General features: G+C 39.5%; 1 non-coding gene across 1 annotated transcript; it reads right to left on the bottom strand.

Annotated features, from left to right (window-relative positions):
• Window positions 1–5,940: 5,940 nt before the first annotated feature.
• Window positions 5,941–6,047, bottom strand: LOC128286119 (small nucleolar RNA R71). The gene has a single exon (XR_008276664.1). It is a non-coding gene; the product is annotated as a small nucleolar RNA R71 (small nucleolar RNA).
• Between the last annotated feature and the right edge of the window lie 13,424 nt (window positions 6,048–19,471).

Raw genomic sequence — 19,471 nt, 5'->3', positions numbered from 1 at the left:
TGCCATATGGGTTATTGTCGCTAGACTGACTAAATTGGCTCATTTTATTCCAGTGCATACCGATTACTCGAAAAGTTAGCTAAAGTGTACATTGTTGAAAGTTTTAAACTTCATGGAGTACCTATATCGTTTGTATCGATAGAGATCCAAGGTTCACTTCACGATTTTGGAAAAAACAAGAAGCTTTATGTACAAAGCTGAATTTTAACACTGCTTTTCATCCACAGACTGATGGTCAGTTTGAGCGAGTAATTTAGAACCTTGAAGATATCTTACGGTGTTGTGTTATTGAGTTCCAAGGTATTTGGGAAAAGTACTTACCGTTGGTGGAGTTTGCCTACAACAACAGTTATCAATCGAGTTTGAAAATGGCACCTTATGAGGCATTGTACGGACGTAAGTGCCGAGCACCCTTATGTTGGACTGAACTTAGAGAAAATCAAATTCATGGGGTTGATTTGGTTAAGGAAACCGAAGAGAAAGTGAAGATAATTTGTGATTGTCTGAAATTCACTTCGGATAGACAGAAATCCTTTGTGGATCTGAAACGGAAAGAAATTGAGTATCAAGTCAGTGATAAGGTATTTTTGAAAGTGTCTCCATGGAAAAAGGTTTTGAGATTTGGCAAGAAGGGCAAGTTGAGTCCTTGTTTTTTAGGACCGTATGAGATCACCGAGAGAATAGGGCAGTTGCCTATCGGTTGGCTTTACCATCAGGGTTGGAAAAGATTCATGATGTATTTCATGTGTCTATGTTGCGCCGATATGGATCAGATCCTTCACATGTGATTTCACAAATAGAAGTTGAGATTCGACCGGATATGACTTATGGTGAGGAATCGATTAAGATTCTGGCACGAGAAGTTAAACAATTGAGAAACGAAAGCATTGCCTTAGTGAAAGTGTTATGGCAAAGAAATGGGGTTGAAGAGGCTACATGGGAGCCCGAGGAGGCCATGAGGAAACAATACCCAAACCTTTTTACCGGTAAAATTTTCAAGGACGAAAATCCCTAAAGGGGGAGAGTTGTAACATCTTAAATTAGGGTCTAGTTGGAATAGTGGTTTTGAGACCACAAATTTGAAATAGAAATAATTATTTTATAATTATTTGATGATCCATGATATGATTGCATGTTTGTGTGAAATTTTCATGAAGAAATTCTATGCCTAAAGTGTCCAATTTGACTTTAGGGACTAAATTGAATAAGTTGTAAAACTTGTATTCTAGAAGCTTCAAGCTTGAAATTGCATTGGATTATTAATTAGAGGTCCTTAATAGCAATTTGACCAAGTTCTAAAATTTTGGACAAAAATGGGGATGAATAGGAAAAAATTGAAAGAAAGGCCCTAAAGGCATTTTTGTCATTTGGTAAATAAAAGAATAAAAAAGCGAAAAATGAAGAAAAATTTTCTCATCTTCTCCATGTGTATGCCGAAATTCCAAGAGACACCATAGCTAGGGTTTCTTCACTTTTCAAGCTCAAAAGTAAGTGCATCCTAGTCCCATTTTTAATGTTCTTTACATTTTTTAAGTTGTCATCAATCGATCTAGCTATTTATACCATTATTTTGAGCTAGGTTTCATGGAGGAATATGAATGTTTAATGTGTTCTACATCTTTTACTAAGTGATTTTTAGTGAAAACACTTAAAAAGGACTTGTTTGTAAAAGATGAAGAAATGGGTAGTAGAAATGTGGTTTAATGTGAAATGTAGGCTGATATGAGTTAGAATATGGATCGGCTAGGCTTGGGTAACAAAGAAAATGCATGAATTTCATTTTACGAGCCTAAGGACTAAAGTGTAAATAAGTGAAAAGTTAAGGGTAAAAAGGTAATTTTACCAACGTGTGTGTTATGGGTCGATATGAGCAACGTGTGTATTGAACAAGTTAAATTTGACATTATAGATCAAGAAAAACGTGATTCGAGTCTTGATCAGGGGAAAAATAAAGTTTACGAGGATTGGACTCGTTTCTATCATTTTGTATGGAGGTAAGTTCATTTGCAAATAATGCAACATTGTATCATACTTTAAATGCTTTAATATTTCATGTATGATAAGTACATACATATTTAATATGAGGTTGTATCATGTGTTTATTGCCTAAATTTTATCATGAATTATGCTTTGATCATTCCATGAATATTTGATTGGTGTTATGAGCATTGAAATCGACATTACGAGCAAGTTTTACAGAAATGTGGTATCGAAGAATCCTATTTGAACCTTAGGAATAGTTTAGGATACAAGTGACATGTCGTTAGGAACTATGTGATCTGACTTATTGAGTTGTGGTCTGAGTTCATGATATATATGGCACATGTTTTGGCGTCCGGCTAATGGTCTCGTATATTCTACCAGTGGCTGGGTAGTCTGGCATGTGTTGCGGATTCCCGATAGCCTATGCGACTAGACCCGTGAGTAGCTTGAAAGCGAGCAACATGTGATATGTAATATGAGGTAGCATTGGCTACATATGAGGCACTTAGGTGCGAGATTCCGTGTATCCGATAGTATTTCGAGTGTTCAACGGGTAATTCTAAAGGAAGTTCAATGAGTAATCTTGATGAATAAGTCGAAGACGAGAAAGTAAGTTATTATGTGTAAGTGGATAGAGATATGTACATCGAATTCATGAGAATGTCATGAGATATGATGAACTTGTGGTGAGAATATGAATATATATATACATATGAAGAATGAGTTTAAGAGATTTTTATAAAATGCAAGATTATGTTCCTTATGTTAAATGTATGATTAATACTTATTTAAGTTGTATTTTATTTGCATGTGAACTTACTAAGCTTTAATGCTTACCCCCTTCCTTTCCTTTTCTTATAGTGTCACCAAGCTAGCTCAGGGATTAGAAGACGTCGGAGGCTCTATCACACTATCAATTGACTATTGGGTATAGCTAGTCTCATCATTTTGAGTATGGCATGTATAGGGACTTCGTCTTTTTTTTTATTTGTCATATTGATTAGCCAAATGTGTTGGCTCATGAAGGTATTGTGACTATTTTGTATATGGCCATGAGAGGTGGCTTATATTGATTATTTGGGTTGTAACCCTAATTATTGGTGCATTCATGCAAATGTGCTTAAGCTTTAATGTGGTTATGGTTGCTTATGGTTAATGAGTGTGATGGATGGAATGTATGTTTGGTGTATGAAATATGATTAATGTGTATGTCAATAAATGTGGTGCAAATGTGTAACTTGAAAGTAGGTTAGCAAAGATGATAGACAAATATGAAATTTGTGTGGAATGCCATAATAGGTGATATGTTGACATTACCAAGTCATAATCTAACCATGAATATGAATTCTTGAGTAATCAAATGTGTCATGTTGCATGCCATGAAGTGTGTAACACCCCTAGCCGTATCCGTCGTCGGGCTAGGGTTAAGAGGTATTACCGGACGAATCAAAACATTTTATGATCACTTCATATACATCATTCACACATCATAGCATCATAGTCAAACATCATTTCAAAGTCCCTTTCTTAGGTCAATGAGACCTTAAACATGCTTTAGGAAGGGTTGGGACTAAACCGAGCACCTACAAAATTTTTCCACAACATAACAAAGTTTTCAAAGTTACAAAGGTGATACGCTTGTGTGAATAGATCGTGTGCTTCACACGACATTAGACAGGCCCGTGTGTCTAGGCCGTGGAAAATAGGGCATACATACTTACTTATCCACACGGCCAAAAACATGCCCGTGTGCCTTGGCCATGGTTGAAACTGACTTGGGTGACACGGCTAACCACATGCCCGTATTCCTAGGCCGTGCTCGAGACTGACTTTAAATTGTAGGACTACCCACAGGGGAAACACAGCCATGTAACATGACCGTGTGTCACACACGGTGATAAACCATAATTTATACATATTTTTATCCCATGTTTAGTATAATTTTGGATGAATTATCCTTAGAATTGGTGAATTCGATGCTCCTAATCCTTTAATTTCCTGTTTTATACTTAGGAGAGCATAGGAGAGTAAAAAGAGCGAGAAACGGGCCAAAAACGGAGAAAATGGGTCAACATGGGAAATCAACATGGCTTGGACTTCCTCACACGGGTAGTTCACACGCCCGTGTCCATTCAACAGACTCAAACACGGTTTGAAGCAATCGAATGCGAGCGTGTCACATGGGCATGTCCTTGTCGAGCCCAAGTCTAGTCCTATTCGGAAAGGCCACTCTTGAGGGTTTTGAAGCATTCTAAAGCCTATATAAACACCCTAAGAGGTACCTGAAAGACACACAAGGAGTAGGAGGCAAGGAATTACTCAAAGAAATTTGATTGATCCATCTCAGAAGTCGGATTCACCTTCAAGACTGAAGATCTCCCTTCAATTCCCTTCAAGAGTTCTTGGGTTTTCTTTATGTTTTGTTATCATTATTCTTTTGAGATGTTTTCTTTCATAAATATGAACTAAACCCCCTAAATACCTAAGGGGAATGAAACCTAAGATGGATCTTGTTATTATTATCTGAATTATATGATAAATATTTGACTTGTTCTTAATTATGAGTTCTTAATTCTTGCTTTAATATTCCAGGATATTGATTCAAGTATTGATGTGCTTGTTCAGAGGAGCAAAAGTCCCTATCTAAGAGTAGATCTAACATAATTAAGCAGAGTTGATTGCACTCCTTGAGATAGGGTGACATAATTTTGCCGGATTAGGGTGAAACCTAATAAGGGAATCGATAGATTGAGTTAATGCAACACTAGGGGTTTTAATTAGAAAGAGATTTCAATTAATCAACCGAGGGTTAGATGTTGTTAGTCTCGAGAGAGATAATAATATAACTTAGGGATTTCTACGGATCAAGTCAAGTGAATAAATCATCTGATTTAGAGTTAATAACAAGTGAAGTCTAGGTGGATTTTGCCTTTAGGTATTGTCCAAATCATTTAGTTTTCCCAAAAGTTATTTCCCCAATTTACTTTCTGTGCATTCTTAGTTTAGTAATTAGTTTAGATAAAACAAACCCTTTTATTTTTAGGCTAGATAATAAAAAGAAAGTTAATACTAGTACTTTTAGTTCCTTTGGGTTCGACATCCCGGTCTTGCCATAAGCTATACTACTGTTCGATATGGTGCGCTTGACTTTGTCGTGATAATAGTTAGTTTTCAAGAACGAACATTCATAAATTATAAAACTTATTGCACGTATCAAATCACACAATCAAGTTTTTGGCGCCGTTGCCGGGGAGCTAAGATATTAGGAGCATTTAATTTTTTATTACTTTAGCCATTTATTTTATTGCAATTTAAATTTTATTTTGATTTTTGTTACTAAATTTTCTTTTTCCTTCTGCTAGGTTTTTATAGTTTATGACTAGAAGAAACCCATCAAGACCATTACTTTTTGATAGTGAGATTGAACACACAGCTCGCAGAAACCGTAGAGAAATAAGGTGAAGCTTAAGATACATAGCGGAAGGGCAAGAGGACGATATTCACACCACAGCTGAGGGGATGGCTGAAAATCAGGAAAACCTGCTACCTCCTGTGATAGCTGCTGATCCAGTAAATCAGAATCCTGCTCTACGCACTATTTATGATTATGCTAAACCTACTTTAACAGGAATTGAGTCAAGTATAGTTAGGCCTGCTGTTGTTGCAAATAATTTTGAACTATAACCTAACACAATTCAAATGATCTAACAATTTATTCAGTTTGATAGTTTGCAGGACGAGGACCCAAACGCTCATTTCTTAAATTTCTTAGAGTTTTGCGACACTTTTAAGATCAATGGCGTTTTTTATGATGCCATTCACCTTTGGTTGTTTCCCTTTTCGTTGAGGAACAAAGCTAAACAGTGGTTGAACTCGTTACCACGAAAGTCAATCACTACTTGGGAACAAATGACTAAAAAATTTTTACTTAAATATTTTCTGCCAGCTAAACTGGCTAAGTTGAGGAATGATATCTCTTCATTTGTGTAGATGGATCTAGAGACACTCTATGATGCATGGGAGAGACACAAGGATCTATTGAGAATGTGCCCTCACCATTGGTTACCTTTATGGTTGTAGGTTCAAACGTTTTACAACGGCGTGAACCCCTTAACAAGGCAACTTATCGATGCAGCTACTGGTGGGACTATCAATATCAAAACAACTGAAGTGGCTTACGAATTTATTGAAGAGATGTCACCGAATAACTATTAGTGGCAAGTCATGAGAACAAAGTCGAGAAAAGAAGTCGGTGTGTAACGCCCCAAAAATCCTGAAATCCAAGAATCCTGAAATCCTGAATTTTCTTTATTTTCGATTTTGATAAAAATTGTGTTTAATATTCTTATCCAAGCGATAATTTTAGTAGGTCTTAGCTAAGGTTGAGTTCTAATTAAGGGGTAGAATAAATTATAATTTAATTATTAAAAGAATCAGGGCCTTTGAATAAATGAAGAAACAATTAGACACAAAAGGAGCCTGTGGTGGAGTGGCTAAGTGACGCCACATAAGGTGTAGTGAGGTGGCATTAGTAGCTAGAAAAGGGGTCCAAGGTTCGAATCCCAGCTTAGGATTTTTAAAAGTTTAATTTTGGCCTTTTAGAAGGATGGAAGTGGCGTGAAGATAGACTCCAAGGGGAGTGTTTAGAAGAGAAAATTAAGGAAAAGATCAAGGGGTTTTCAGGGAGAAAAACGAGGAGATGGGAAGGGAGAAGTGATGGAGTCGAATTGGGAATTGGGCCTGGAAAATTCAGCTATAAGGGCTATAAATAGGGACCGAATGCAGGGTTGCCAGGCTACTGCCAAAATTCTTCTTCACCTTGTTGCCAGAAACCCCTTTCTCCAAAAGACGAAAACCCTTTTGTTTTCTTCTTTTCTTCCTGCCAATTTCTATTCTTCTCAACACAATTCTTTTTGCCGATTTCTTCTTCTACCCTTCTTCTACCCTTCTTCTTTAATTTATACCAAATAAATTTTATTCACCATACTAAGTTTGAAAGCCAAGAAGTCGATTTCCTCAAGGGCCGAATACTCTTTGACTGAATCTAGTATAAGTGTTGCTCTTCCAATCGGGTTTCTTTGCTAAGTATCTAATAATGTCCCTCACTCTTTCTAATCAACTGTGGTAGGGAATTACTATCGGATCTCGGATCTTAGCTCATTGCTGAATTGCTCCTTAGGTGTTGCGGTTTTGGTAAGTATTCCTCATCCATTGGATAAGGTTGGCCGAATAGCCATAGTAAGGTAAGGGGACTTGTGTTGGATACGAGTCACCTATTATTCTGGTTTTAATAGTTACGATTGGTACAGATCTAGGAGTTGGTCGTGGTTAGTGAAGGGGTTGTTATACTTATCGCGCAAGGTAAGGTTAAGGTGAGATTCCGGCTTTTGGTAAAGTATTCAATAAGTATGTAAGATTAATATTTGAGTGATATCGATTGTAGGTTTGGGCTAAGAAGATCGCATCACGCTTGCTTACCAGGTGTGTACATGCACTACACACACATTAAGTATCGGCAAAAGCCGAAATGCTGAAAAGCCAAAAAGCCAAAATGCCGAAAAGCCGAAAGTTTGGCTATGGTAGTCTTACGAGTGCATGAACACTCGTAAGGGAGAGACCGATAGGTTTCCTGAGACCCACGGGCGATTCCGTGGACCTAGGTTGTGATTTGGCCATATGCGCAGTGTAACACCCCGAACCCGAGACCATCGTCGGTGTCGGACACGAGGGGTTAACAAGCCAAGTTCACATGTTTTGCCCACCAATTTGGCATTTCCAGTCAGGCTGGAAGACTGCGTCACCGTCACCTTAAAAATCATATCTCGAGTTTCAAAACTCGGAAACTGGTTTCGTAAATTTTCCCTGAATTTAGACTCATATATCCATCCATGGATTTATTTCTAGAATTTTTGGTCGGGCCAATTGGTACAGTTTATTAGTTAAAGTCACCCATGTTACAGGGATCGACTGCTCTGACCTTCTCGTGGTATAACTTGAATATCTCTCTGTAAAGGGCTTTAATGCTGGTGCCGTTTGTTTCTAATGAAACTAGACTCAAAATGGAATCTGTACATATAAGGTATGTCTCCTAATTCTTTCTGGATAATTTATAGTTAATTTTTAAAGTTGCGACAGGGGACCCAGAAACCATTCTGGCCCTGTTTCACAATAGCTTCAATATCTCTTAACATGTAACTCCTATGATCATTTCGCTTCTTCCATATGAAAATAGACTCATCAAGGTTCATTTACATAGCTTATCACTATTTAATACCATTCCTACAATTTTTGGTGATTTTTCACATTCACGTCACTGCAGCTGGCAGCATCTGTTTTAAGGTAGGTCTTATCTATTTTTGTAGTCTCCATCAACCAACTAGTCTTGCCATACATAGGTTCACATATGATCATTTTAACCATATCAATGGCTGATCATGTGACCAACACTCCCATTCCGATCCATAATCACATCATGACACCATATATATACATTCAAACCATAAATAGTCTAAGTTCATGCTTCCTTTTACGAGCCATTTTAGCATGGCCGTATACATATACATCGCCACATTTTTAAACCAACAAGGGTAGTCCTATACATGCCATTTCAAAGTTCAACCAAAATTTATACCAAAATAGAGCGTGGATAGTGTGGATGACTTCGACTTTATTGATCCCGAATCCGTTTGCTATCGGCGAAATCTATAAAGCAGAGAGCCAAAGCAACGGGGTAAGCATTTTATGCTTAGTAAGTCTCAAGGAATATAATCAGCTTTAATTAAAGCAATACATTCACATAACCAAATGCATCATTTCATTAATGCACATTCACATAATCGTGCTTACTTCACCATCCCAACACTTATGTTCATACACAAATAACGGCTTCATTAAGGCCGATAACTCGCTCCATCATAGGAGCGGATATTCATCACGCTCTTACTCCTAGCGCATAAAGCACACACCGCACTTACCTTGTCATTGGGAAATTTCACAAGTGCATTAGCTGAAATTTTCCAGCAAGCTTATAATTTTCAAATCACATACCTTCGAGTTTAACCGGACGTCGCTACTCGTTCAATCGCCGGGACATAGCCGGTTATGGTAACCCGCACCAAGGCCTCACGGACTTAACCGGATATCACGATTTGCACAAATGCCTTGGTCTTAGCGGATTTAACAACTTGCACGAATGCCTTGGTCTTGGCCCGGATATAGCTACTAGCACAATTGCCTTGGTCTTAACCGGATGTAATTTTCAGCATAATTGTCTTGAGGCTTAGCCGGATATCATTCAATTTCTCATGCACACATACATCAATAATCATTGGACATACATATTTCATTTTCGTTACTAAGGCTCAAACACAATTATAATCATTAGCATATTCGCCTTCGGGACTTAGCCCGGGTGGAATTCAAATACTCATACACACATAATCAATAATCATACACATCCATATTTCATCTCACATAATTCAAGTAAGGTCACTTCTTGAGGACTTACCTCGGTTGTTGTCGAACGGCTTTTACGGCTATTCGATCACTTTTTCCTTCCCCTTGTCCAATTGCGGACCTCTTAGCTCTTGAGCTAATTCAAACAAATTCAATTTATTAAAACCTCATTGTGCTAGCTTATGGCCGAATATGACAAGGAATTTAAATGGTCATATGGCCACTCTTTAGCTTGAATACACAATGGTCATGCACATTTTATACTACATCAAGCAATTCAATACAATTTATTTGAGCATCAAGGAAATGCTAAGGCCTTCAATAGGCTACCCAAGGTCGAATATTCATGTACATGTTGAGGCCAATTATGCATAATACCTCACAAAAACAGCATGCCTTTTTACTAGTTAATGCTTTGCATATTGTGGCTCAAAACTTATAATATAGCATCAAGCACTTATATGTGTGCTAGGCGAATTGTGCTTGCAATTTCACAATTATTCTTCAACATCTTCTTCTTTAAACAAACTTATTCATCACTTCCTTCATAACCAAAACATCATGTGCAAACATATATATACATATATGAGCATGGCGAATTTCAAGGTGTCCATAGCCATCCAAAACACAAATTTTAACTAACATGCAAGAAGCATGAACCATGCTCATGAATGCATCATGGCGAATATGGCAATCATGCTCCTTTTCAACTTCAATCATGATAAAACAACAAGAAAACTCAAAATCTTACTCAAGAGTAGACAATCCATCATTGCATGCATCATCATCAAGCTTCACACTTAGCATGCAATGGCTTTATCACCATAACAACTTTGGCCAAACACCATTTCCATGGCATAACAAAGATTTGAGCCATGGCTAACATGCACATCAAGTTAACAACCAAAACATGCATGAAACTCCCAACACAACCTCATACATACCTTAATCTTGATGCAAATTTAGCCAAATCTCCTTCTTGTTCTCTTCCAAACCAAGCATGAAGCAAAACTCCTATCTCCTCCTTAGTATTTTCGGCCAAAAGGAAAGAACAAGGATGAACAATTTTTTCTTGTTTTTCTTTCACTTGCACGGCAATGGGGGAGGATGAGCTACTTTCTTGATTTTTTGTTTCTCCTCCAACATCATTAATTATTTTATCATTTAATTCATCATGCATTAACAAAACATGTTTCAACATGTTTTCTTTGCCCATAAACCATGTCATGGCGGCCACTAGCTTCTTTTGGGGAAATTTGACATGCAAATCCTTTATTTTTGCATGCATGAGCAACTAGTCATCACACATTTCCCCATCATACTTTCAAAGTTCACTACTAGGTCCTTTCTAGTGAAATTCACCTTTATAACACTAAATCAATCATCAAAAATGTCATACATGGATACACACATATTATAGGCATCGAAATAAATTTTAAATTATTTTTATGCCTCGGTTTTGTGGTCCCGAGACCACCTTCCGACTAGGGTCAATTTTGGGCTGTCACAACTCTCCCCACTTAAGAAATTTTCGTCCCAGAAAATCTTACCGTAAATAGGTTTGGATATCGCTCTTTCATAGAGTTCTCGGTCTCCCAAGTAGCTTCTTCTATCCGTGCTTGAGCCATAACACTTTTACTAGCGGAACCCGCTTGTTTCGCAACTCTTTCACTTCTCGTGATAGGATACGAATCGGTTCTTCCTCATAACTCATATTAGCTTGAATTTCAATTTCGATGGACTAATCACGTGCGATGGATCGGATCTATAGCGTCGAAGCATCGAACGCGAAAGACATCGTGAACCTTTTCGAGTTCGGGGCAAAATCAAACGATATGCCATTTGGACCGACTCGCTCGGATATCTCGTATGGCCCAATGAACCTCGGGCTCAACTTGCCCTTACGGCTGAATCTGAGTATCTTTTTCCAAGGCGATACCTTGAGAAACACTTTATCACCCACCTAATACTCGATATTCTTACGCTTCAGGCCCGCGTACGACTTCTGATGATCGGAGGCTATCTTCAGACTTTCACGGATTACTTTCACTTTCTGTTCAGCATCTCTAATCAAATCCACCCCGAAAATCTTGCTTTCACCAAGCTCAGTCTAAAACAATGGTGTACGGCATTTACGACCGTACAAGGCCTCGTAGGGTGCCATCTTAATACTTGATTGAAAGCTGTTGTTGTAAGTGAATTCAATCAACGGCAAATACCGTTCCCATGAACCACTAAACTCGAGGACGCAACATCTTAACATATCCTCAAGTATCTGAATTATCCGCTCGGATTGACCATCGGTTTGGGGGTGAAAGGCGGTCTTTGAAATGCAACTTGGTACCCAAAGCCTCTTGCAATTTCTTCCAAAATCGCGATGTAATCTTGGGTCTCTATCCGCACGATAGAAATAGGCACCCCATGCAATCGAATAATTTGGGAGGCGTATAATTCGCCAATTTATCGGCGAAAAATCCGTGCGAGCGGGGATAAAATGAGTAGACTTGGTCAGTCTATCAACAATGACCCAAATCGCATCTTTCTTACTTACCGACACTGGTAATCCAGATATAAAATCCATTGTCACTCGATCCCATTTCTATTCAGGTATCATGATTGGATGAAGTAATCCCGATGGCACTTGATGTTCCGCTTTCACTTGTTGACATATCAGACACCTTGAAACAAATTCAGAAATGTCTCATTTCATACCGGGCCACCAAAATTGGCGTTTCAGGTCATTGTACATTTTAGTACTACCCGGGTGGATTGACATTCGACTCTTGTGAGCCTCGCTCAAAATCATCGAAACAAGTTCAATTCCTTGGAATACATAATCGACCCTTGAGCGTCAAGCGGTCATTGTCGTCAATCTGAAATTCGATTCTTCATCCGAAACACATTCGCTCGCTTAGCGACCAATTCAGCGCCGACCTTCCGAGATTCAAGTATTTGATGAATCAATAACGGTTTGGCCTCTAATTCGACTACTAGCACCTCCTCGGGTGAAACGGATAAATGAGCATCCATCGCTCTCAAAGCGAGCGGTGCCTTGCGACTTAAAGCATCGGCCACCACGTTGGCCTTTCCGGTGATAATCAATGATGAGTTCATAGTCTTTCAACAACTCAAGCCAACGTCTTTGTCGCAGTTTAAATCTTTCGAGTCATCAAATATTTTAGACTCTTGTGGTCCGGATAAATATGACACCTTTCTTCAAACAAGTAATGCCGCCATATCTTCAAGGCGAACACTATGGTCGCTAGTTCAAGGTCATGGGTCGGATAGTTTCTCTCATGCGGCTTTAGTTGTCTCGACGCGTAAGCCACAACTCGACCTTCTTGCATCAACACACAACCTAACCCAAGCAAGGATGCGTCATCAGTATATGACAAACTCTTTACCGGACTCATTTGTACTAGCACTGGGGCCTCGGTTAAACAAGTTTTTAGTCGATCGAAACTTTCTTGACAGCATTCCGACCACTCGAACTCAACATCCTTTTTGGAGTAGTTTCGTCATCGGCGCAGCTATCATCGAAAAACCTTTCACAAATCGTCGATAGTATCCGCAAGCCCAAAAAGCTCCTAACCCGGTAACATTCCTTGGAGGTTTCAATTGACTATGGTCGAAATTTTGTTCGGGTCCACCACGACACCGTCACGGACACCACGTGCCCCAAAAAAACTAACCTCTTTCACCAAAATTCACATTTACGAACTTTGCGTATAATCGCTTATCTCGTAAGATTTGCAACACTAGCCTCAGGTGTTCAGCATGTTCAGTTTCATCTCTCGAATTGACCTAAATGTCATCGATAAATACAACTACGAACCGATCCAAGTATGGCCTGAAAATTCTATTCATTAAATCCATAAACACCGCAGGGGCATTAGTGAGCCCAAACGGCATCACCAAGAATTCGTAGTGACCGTACCTCGTTCTAAAAGCGGTTTTGGGTATGTCCGATTCTTGGACCCTCAACTGATAGTACCCCAACCTTAAATCTATCTTTGAAAACACCGAGGCTCCCTTTAATTGATCAAACAAATCGTCAATTCGTGGCAACAGATATTTATTCTTTATCGTCACTTTATTGAGTTGACGATAGTCGATGCAAAACCTCATGCTTCCGTCCTTCTTTTCACAAACAATCTTGGTGCGTCCCATGGAGAAAAACTCGGTCGAGCGAAACCTCTATCCGTCAATTCTTGCAATTGGACCTTCAGTTCCTTTAACTCCGTTAATGCCATACGATACGGAGCTATCGAAATTGGAGTGGTACCAGGTACCAATTCGATGCCAAATTCTACTTCCGAGCAGGTGGTAAGCGGCAATTCTTGGGAAAACATCCGGTATTCACAAACCACGAGCACAGATTCGGGTTTCTTTTCGATTCCTTGTCATCGAGCACGTCGCAAGGTACGCCGCACCCTTTTCTTACATATTTACGGGCCAACATCGGCGATATTACGGTGGCAACTCCTTTAAGTCCGTAGACTCAACCCGTATTATCTTGTTATTCGCGCTCCTCAAATCGATAGTCTTGCTCTTGCAATTTACAACCGCATCGTGCATGGTCAACCAACCCAGACCAAGAATAACGTCGAACTCATCGAGCGGCAAAAGCATCAAGTCCGCGGAAAACAAGAACCTCGGAACACTAGGGGACTTTTCTTGCACACTTTGTTGACAAGCACGTAATGACCCAAGGGTTTGATACCGAATTACAAACTCGATGAGACTCAATAGGCAAGTCTTACTGGATGCTAAGGTTTCACATATATATGAATGAGTAGAACCAGGGTCAATCAAAGCAATCACATTTGTATTGAAAAGAGTGAAAGTACCGGTAATGACATCTGGAGAGGCAGCATCCTCGCGTGCGCGTATGGCATAAGTCCTCGCAGGAGCACGAGCCTCAGATCTGATGGTAGCATCTCTAGATCCTCTCTGACCGCCAACGACATTGCCCATATATCTAGGTGGCCTACCTCGGCAGCGATAGCACCGGGTTTCCACTCGACTCACATTCTGTTCAAGCATCCTCGGGCAATCCTTCATAAAGTGGTCGGCCGTTCCACACTTATAACAGGAGCGATCACGAAACCAACAGCTCCCCGAATGCCATTTGCCACAATGTGGACACTCCGCCCTCTCTCGGCGATCATTTCCACCACTGGCGATCGAAGTGACTCGTGTGGTCACAGGGGGTCGATCGCGTCCTCATCTAGAAAAGCCCGAAACGCCTCTAGACCGGCTCACATCATCTCGAAATCTCTTCGATGCTTGTTGAAGAGACTTTCCCGAGGACCTCTTCGAATTCTCCGGTTCCCACATCAACTTTTGTTTCTCCTTTCTAAGCTCTTGACTTTACAAGCTCGCTCAACAAGTACTACGAACTCGTATCTCGAGAATGCCAACGAACATCCTTATATCATCATTCAGCCCATCCTCGGCGTTTACACATAATAGCTTCGGACGAAATCATTCTCGCAGTGTCGGCTAAGCCTCACAAACTTTCGTTCGTAGTCGATAACGGACATAGAACCTTGCTTAAGATCAAGAAATTCCTTCGCTTTTGGTCGATGAATCTCGACTAATATACTTTTTGAACTTCGGTTTGAAAGAATTCCCAAGTCACTTGCTCTCTAGGCACCACAAGTCGAGTACTCCACCAATAGTAGGCGGACTCACGTAGCAAGGAGATGGTACACTTTAAGCACTCATCGGTGTACAGGATAGCTCATCGAGCACCGGATAGTGTTATCCAACCAAAATTCAGCTCGCTCGGCATCATCATCATCCGTAGCCTTAAATTCAGTGGCCCCATGTTTTGAATCCTATCGATCGGGGCTTACTTGACCTTATTTGGTCAGTCACCGGAGGTATTGTGGGTGCGGGGTTGCATTTGTCGGGAATGGAGGTTGTGGAACAGTAGTGTTAGTTCGAATGTATTGATTAAACCATTCGTTCATCACACTATAAAAGGCTTGCCTAGCCTCATCATTCGGATTGCTGGCCATAGGTTGAGAGTCCGCCGGCGCTGCCCTTCTTGGCGGAGCAGCGCCACACTCTCCACACCATCAGCTATCGCTCGGTTGGGATCGGGATCCATTGCTAATAACAAACACAAAGTCAAATTGTCGAAATCACCACACTATCGATTCATCATTTAATGGCATGTATAGCTAGACCCCAAACACATCACGGTAGTCCTAGAATCGACTAAACCGTGGCTCGATACCAATAAAATTGTAACACCCGAACCCGAGACCATCGCCGTTATCGGACACGAGGTTAACAAGCCAAGTTCACATGTTTTGCCCACCAATTTGGCATTTCCAGTCAGGCTGGAAGACTGCGTCACCGTCACCTTAAAATCATATCTCGAGTTTCAAAACTCGAAACTGGTTTCGTAAATTTTCCTGAATTTAGACTCATATATCCATCCATGGATTTATTTCTAGAATTTTGGTCGGGCCAATTGGTACAGTTTATTAGTTAAAGTCACCCATGTTACAGGGATCGACTGCTCTGACCTTCTCGTGGTATAACTTGAATATCTCTCTGTAAAGGGCTTTAATGCTGGTGCCGTTTGTTTCTAATGAAACTAGACTCAAAATGGAATCTGTACATATAAGTTATGTCTCCTAATTCTTTCTGGATAATTTATAGTTAATTTTTAAAGTTGCGACAGGGGACCCAGAAACCATTCTGGCCCTGTTTCACAATAGCTTCAATATCTCTTAACATGTAACTCCTATGATCATTTCGCTTCTTCCATATGAAAATAGACTCATCAAGGTTCATTTACATAGCTTATCACTATTTAATACCATTCCTACAATTTTGGTGATTTTCACATTCACGTCACTGCAGCTGGCAGCATCTGTTTTAAGGTAGGTCTTATCTATTTTTGTAGTCTCCATCAACCAACTAGTCTTGCCATACATAGGTTCACATATGATCATTTTAACCATATCAATGGCTGATCATGTGACCAACACTCCCATTTCCGATCCATAATCACATCATGACACCATATATATACATTCAAACCATAAATAGTCTAAGTTCATGCTTCCTTTTACGAGCCATTTTCGCATGGCGTATACATATACATCGCCACATTTTTAAACCAACAAGGGTAGTCCTATACATGCCATTTCAAAGTTCAACCAAAATTTATACCAAAATAGAGGCGTGGATAGTGTGGATGACTTCGACTTTATTGATCCCGAATCCGTTTGCTATCGGCGAAATCTATAAAACAGAGAGCCAAAGCAGCGGGGTAAGCATTTTATGCTTAGTAAGTCTCAAGGAATATAATCAGCTTTAATTAAAGCAATACATTCACATAACCAAATGCATCATTTCATTAATGCACATTCACATAATCGTACTTACTTCACCATCCCAACACTTATGTTCATACACAAATAACGGCTTCATTAAGGCCGATAACTCGCTCCATCATAGGAGCGGATATTCATCGCTCTTACTCCTAGCGCAAAGCACACACCGCACTTACCTTGTCATTGGGAAATTTCACAAGTGCATTAGCTGAAATTTTCCAGCAAGCTTATAATTTTCAAATCACATACCTTGAGTTTAACCGGACGTCGCTACTCGTTCAATCGCCTTGGGACATAGCCGGTTATGGTAACCCGCACCAAGGCCTCACGGGACTTAACCCGGATTTCACGATTTGCACAAATGCCTTGGTCTTAGCGGATTTAACAACTTGCACGAATGCCTTGGTCTTGGCCGGATATAGCTACTAGCACAATTGCCTTGGTCTTAACCGGATGTAATTTTCAGCATAATTGTCTTGAGGCTTAGCCGGATATCATTCAATTTCTCATGCACACATACATCAATAATCATTGGACATACATATTTCATTTTCGTTACTAAGGCTCAAACACAATTATAATCATTAGCATATTCGCCTTGGGACTTAGCCCGGGTGGAATTCAAATACTCATACACACATAATCAATAATCATACACATCCATATTTCATCTCACATAATTCAAGTAAGGTCACTTCTTGAGGACTTACCTCGGTTGTTGTCGAGCGGCTTTTACGGCTATTCGATAACTTTTTCCTTCCCTTGTCCAATTATGACCTCTTAGCTCTTGAGCTAATTCAAACAAATTCAATTTATTAAAACCTCATTGTGCTAGCTTATGGCGAATATGACAAGGAATTTAAATGGTCGTATGGCCACTCTTTAGCTTGAATACACAATGGTCATGCACATTTTATACTACATCAAGCAATTCAATACAATTTATTTGAGCATCAAGGAATGCTAAGGCCTTCAATAGGCTACCCAAGGCGAATATTCATGTACATGTTGAGGCCAATTATGCACTTAATACCTCACAAAAACAGCATGCCTTTTACTAGTTAATGCTTTGCATATTGTGGCTCAAAACTTATAATATAGCATCAAGCACTTATATGTGTGCTAGGCGAATTGTGCTTGCAATTTCACAATTATTCTTCAACATCTTCTTCTTTAAACAAACTTATTCATCACTTGCTTCATAACCAAAACATCATGTGCAAACATATATATACATATATGAGCATGGCGAATTTCAAGGTGTCCATAGCCATCCAAAACACAAATTTTAACTAACATGCAAGAAGCATGAACCATGCTCATGAATGCATCATGGCGAATATGGCAATCATGCTCCTTTTCAACTTCAATCATGATAAAACAACAAGAAAACTCAAAATCTTACTCAAGAGTAGACAATCCATCATTGCATGCATCATCATCAAGCTTCACACTTAGCATGCAATGGCTTTATCACCATAACAACTTTGGCCAAACACCATTTCCATGGCATAACAAAGATTTGAGCCATGGCTAACATGCACATCAAGTTAGCAACCAAAACATGCATGAAACTCCCAACACAACCTCATACATACCTTAATCTTGATGCAAATTTAGCCAAATCTCCTTCTTGTTCTCTTCCAAACCAAGCATGAAGCAAAACTCCTATCTCCTCCCTTAGTATTTTCGGCCAAAAGGAAAGAACAAGGATGAACAATTTTTTCTTGTTTTTCTTTCACTTGCACGGCAATAGGGGAGGATGAGCTATTTTCTTGATTTTTTGTTTCTCCTCCAACATCATTAATTATTTTATCATTTAATTCATCATGCATTAACAAAACATGTTTCAACATGTTTTCTTTGCCCATAAACCATGTCATGGCGGCCACTAGCTTCTTTTGGGGAAATTTGACATGCAAATCCTTTATTTTTGCATGCATGAGCAACTAGTCATCACACATTTCCCCATCATACTTTCAGAGTTCACTACTAGGTCCTTTCTAGTGAAATTCACCTTTATAACACTAAATCAATCATCAAAAAATGTCATACATGGATACACACATATTATAGGCATCGAAATAAATTTTAAATTATTTTTATGCCTCGGTTTTGTGGTCCCGAGACCACCTTCCGACTAGGGTCAATTTTGGGCTGTCACACGCAGGATTAGCTAAATGGGCCCGATGGGCTGTTGGGCCCACAATATGCAAAAACTGAATATTGATGCTATGTGATAGGAATTTGTATGTAAGCGTGAATATGAATGTGACTAGGCCTAACGGGCCATAAAAATGTGATTTGGGCCTAATGGGCCATATACAGGTGATTTGGGCCCAATGAGCCATATGAATATAATTAGGCTTAATGGGCCAGATACAGGTATGTGAAATTGTTTGGGCATTGTAAGGGGTTTTGGGCCTAGTATATGATATCCACATAAGACTTAATTAATATATTGCGACCGTGGACAGGTCAAAGGGTTAAGGTGTGGCAATGGGTATATGCATGTCTAGGATTGGATCTAGGGAAAGCTTGGTACTTAAACGGTCTTAATGACTCATCTCCTCTTCTTTGGAATCCTACCTGGTGCATAGTATTCATTCATCTTAGCTCTTGGGATTTGTTTACTGGCCAAGGTAAGTGAAATCCATATCTAGGGAAAATTATCG

The sequence above is a fragment of the Gossypium arboreum genome, chromosome 12, assembly GCF_025698485.1.
Source record: "Gossypium arboreum isolate Shixiya-1 chromosome 12, ASM2569848v2, whole genome shotgun sequence".
Lineage (NCBI taxonomy): Eukaryota > Viridiplantae > Streptophyta > Magnoliopsida > Malvales > Malvaceae > Gossypium > Gossypium arboreum.
This window is presented reverse-complemented; position numbering and strand designations above follow the sequence as displayed.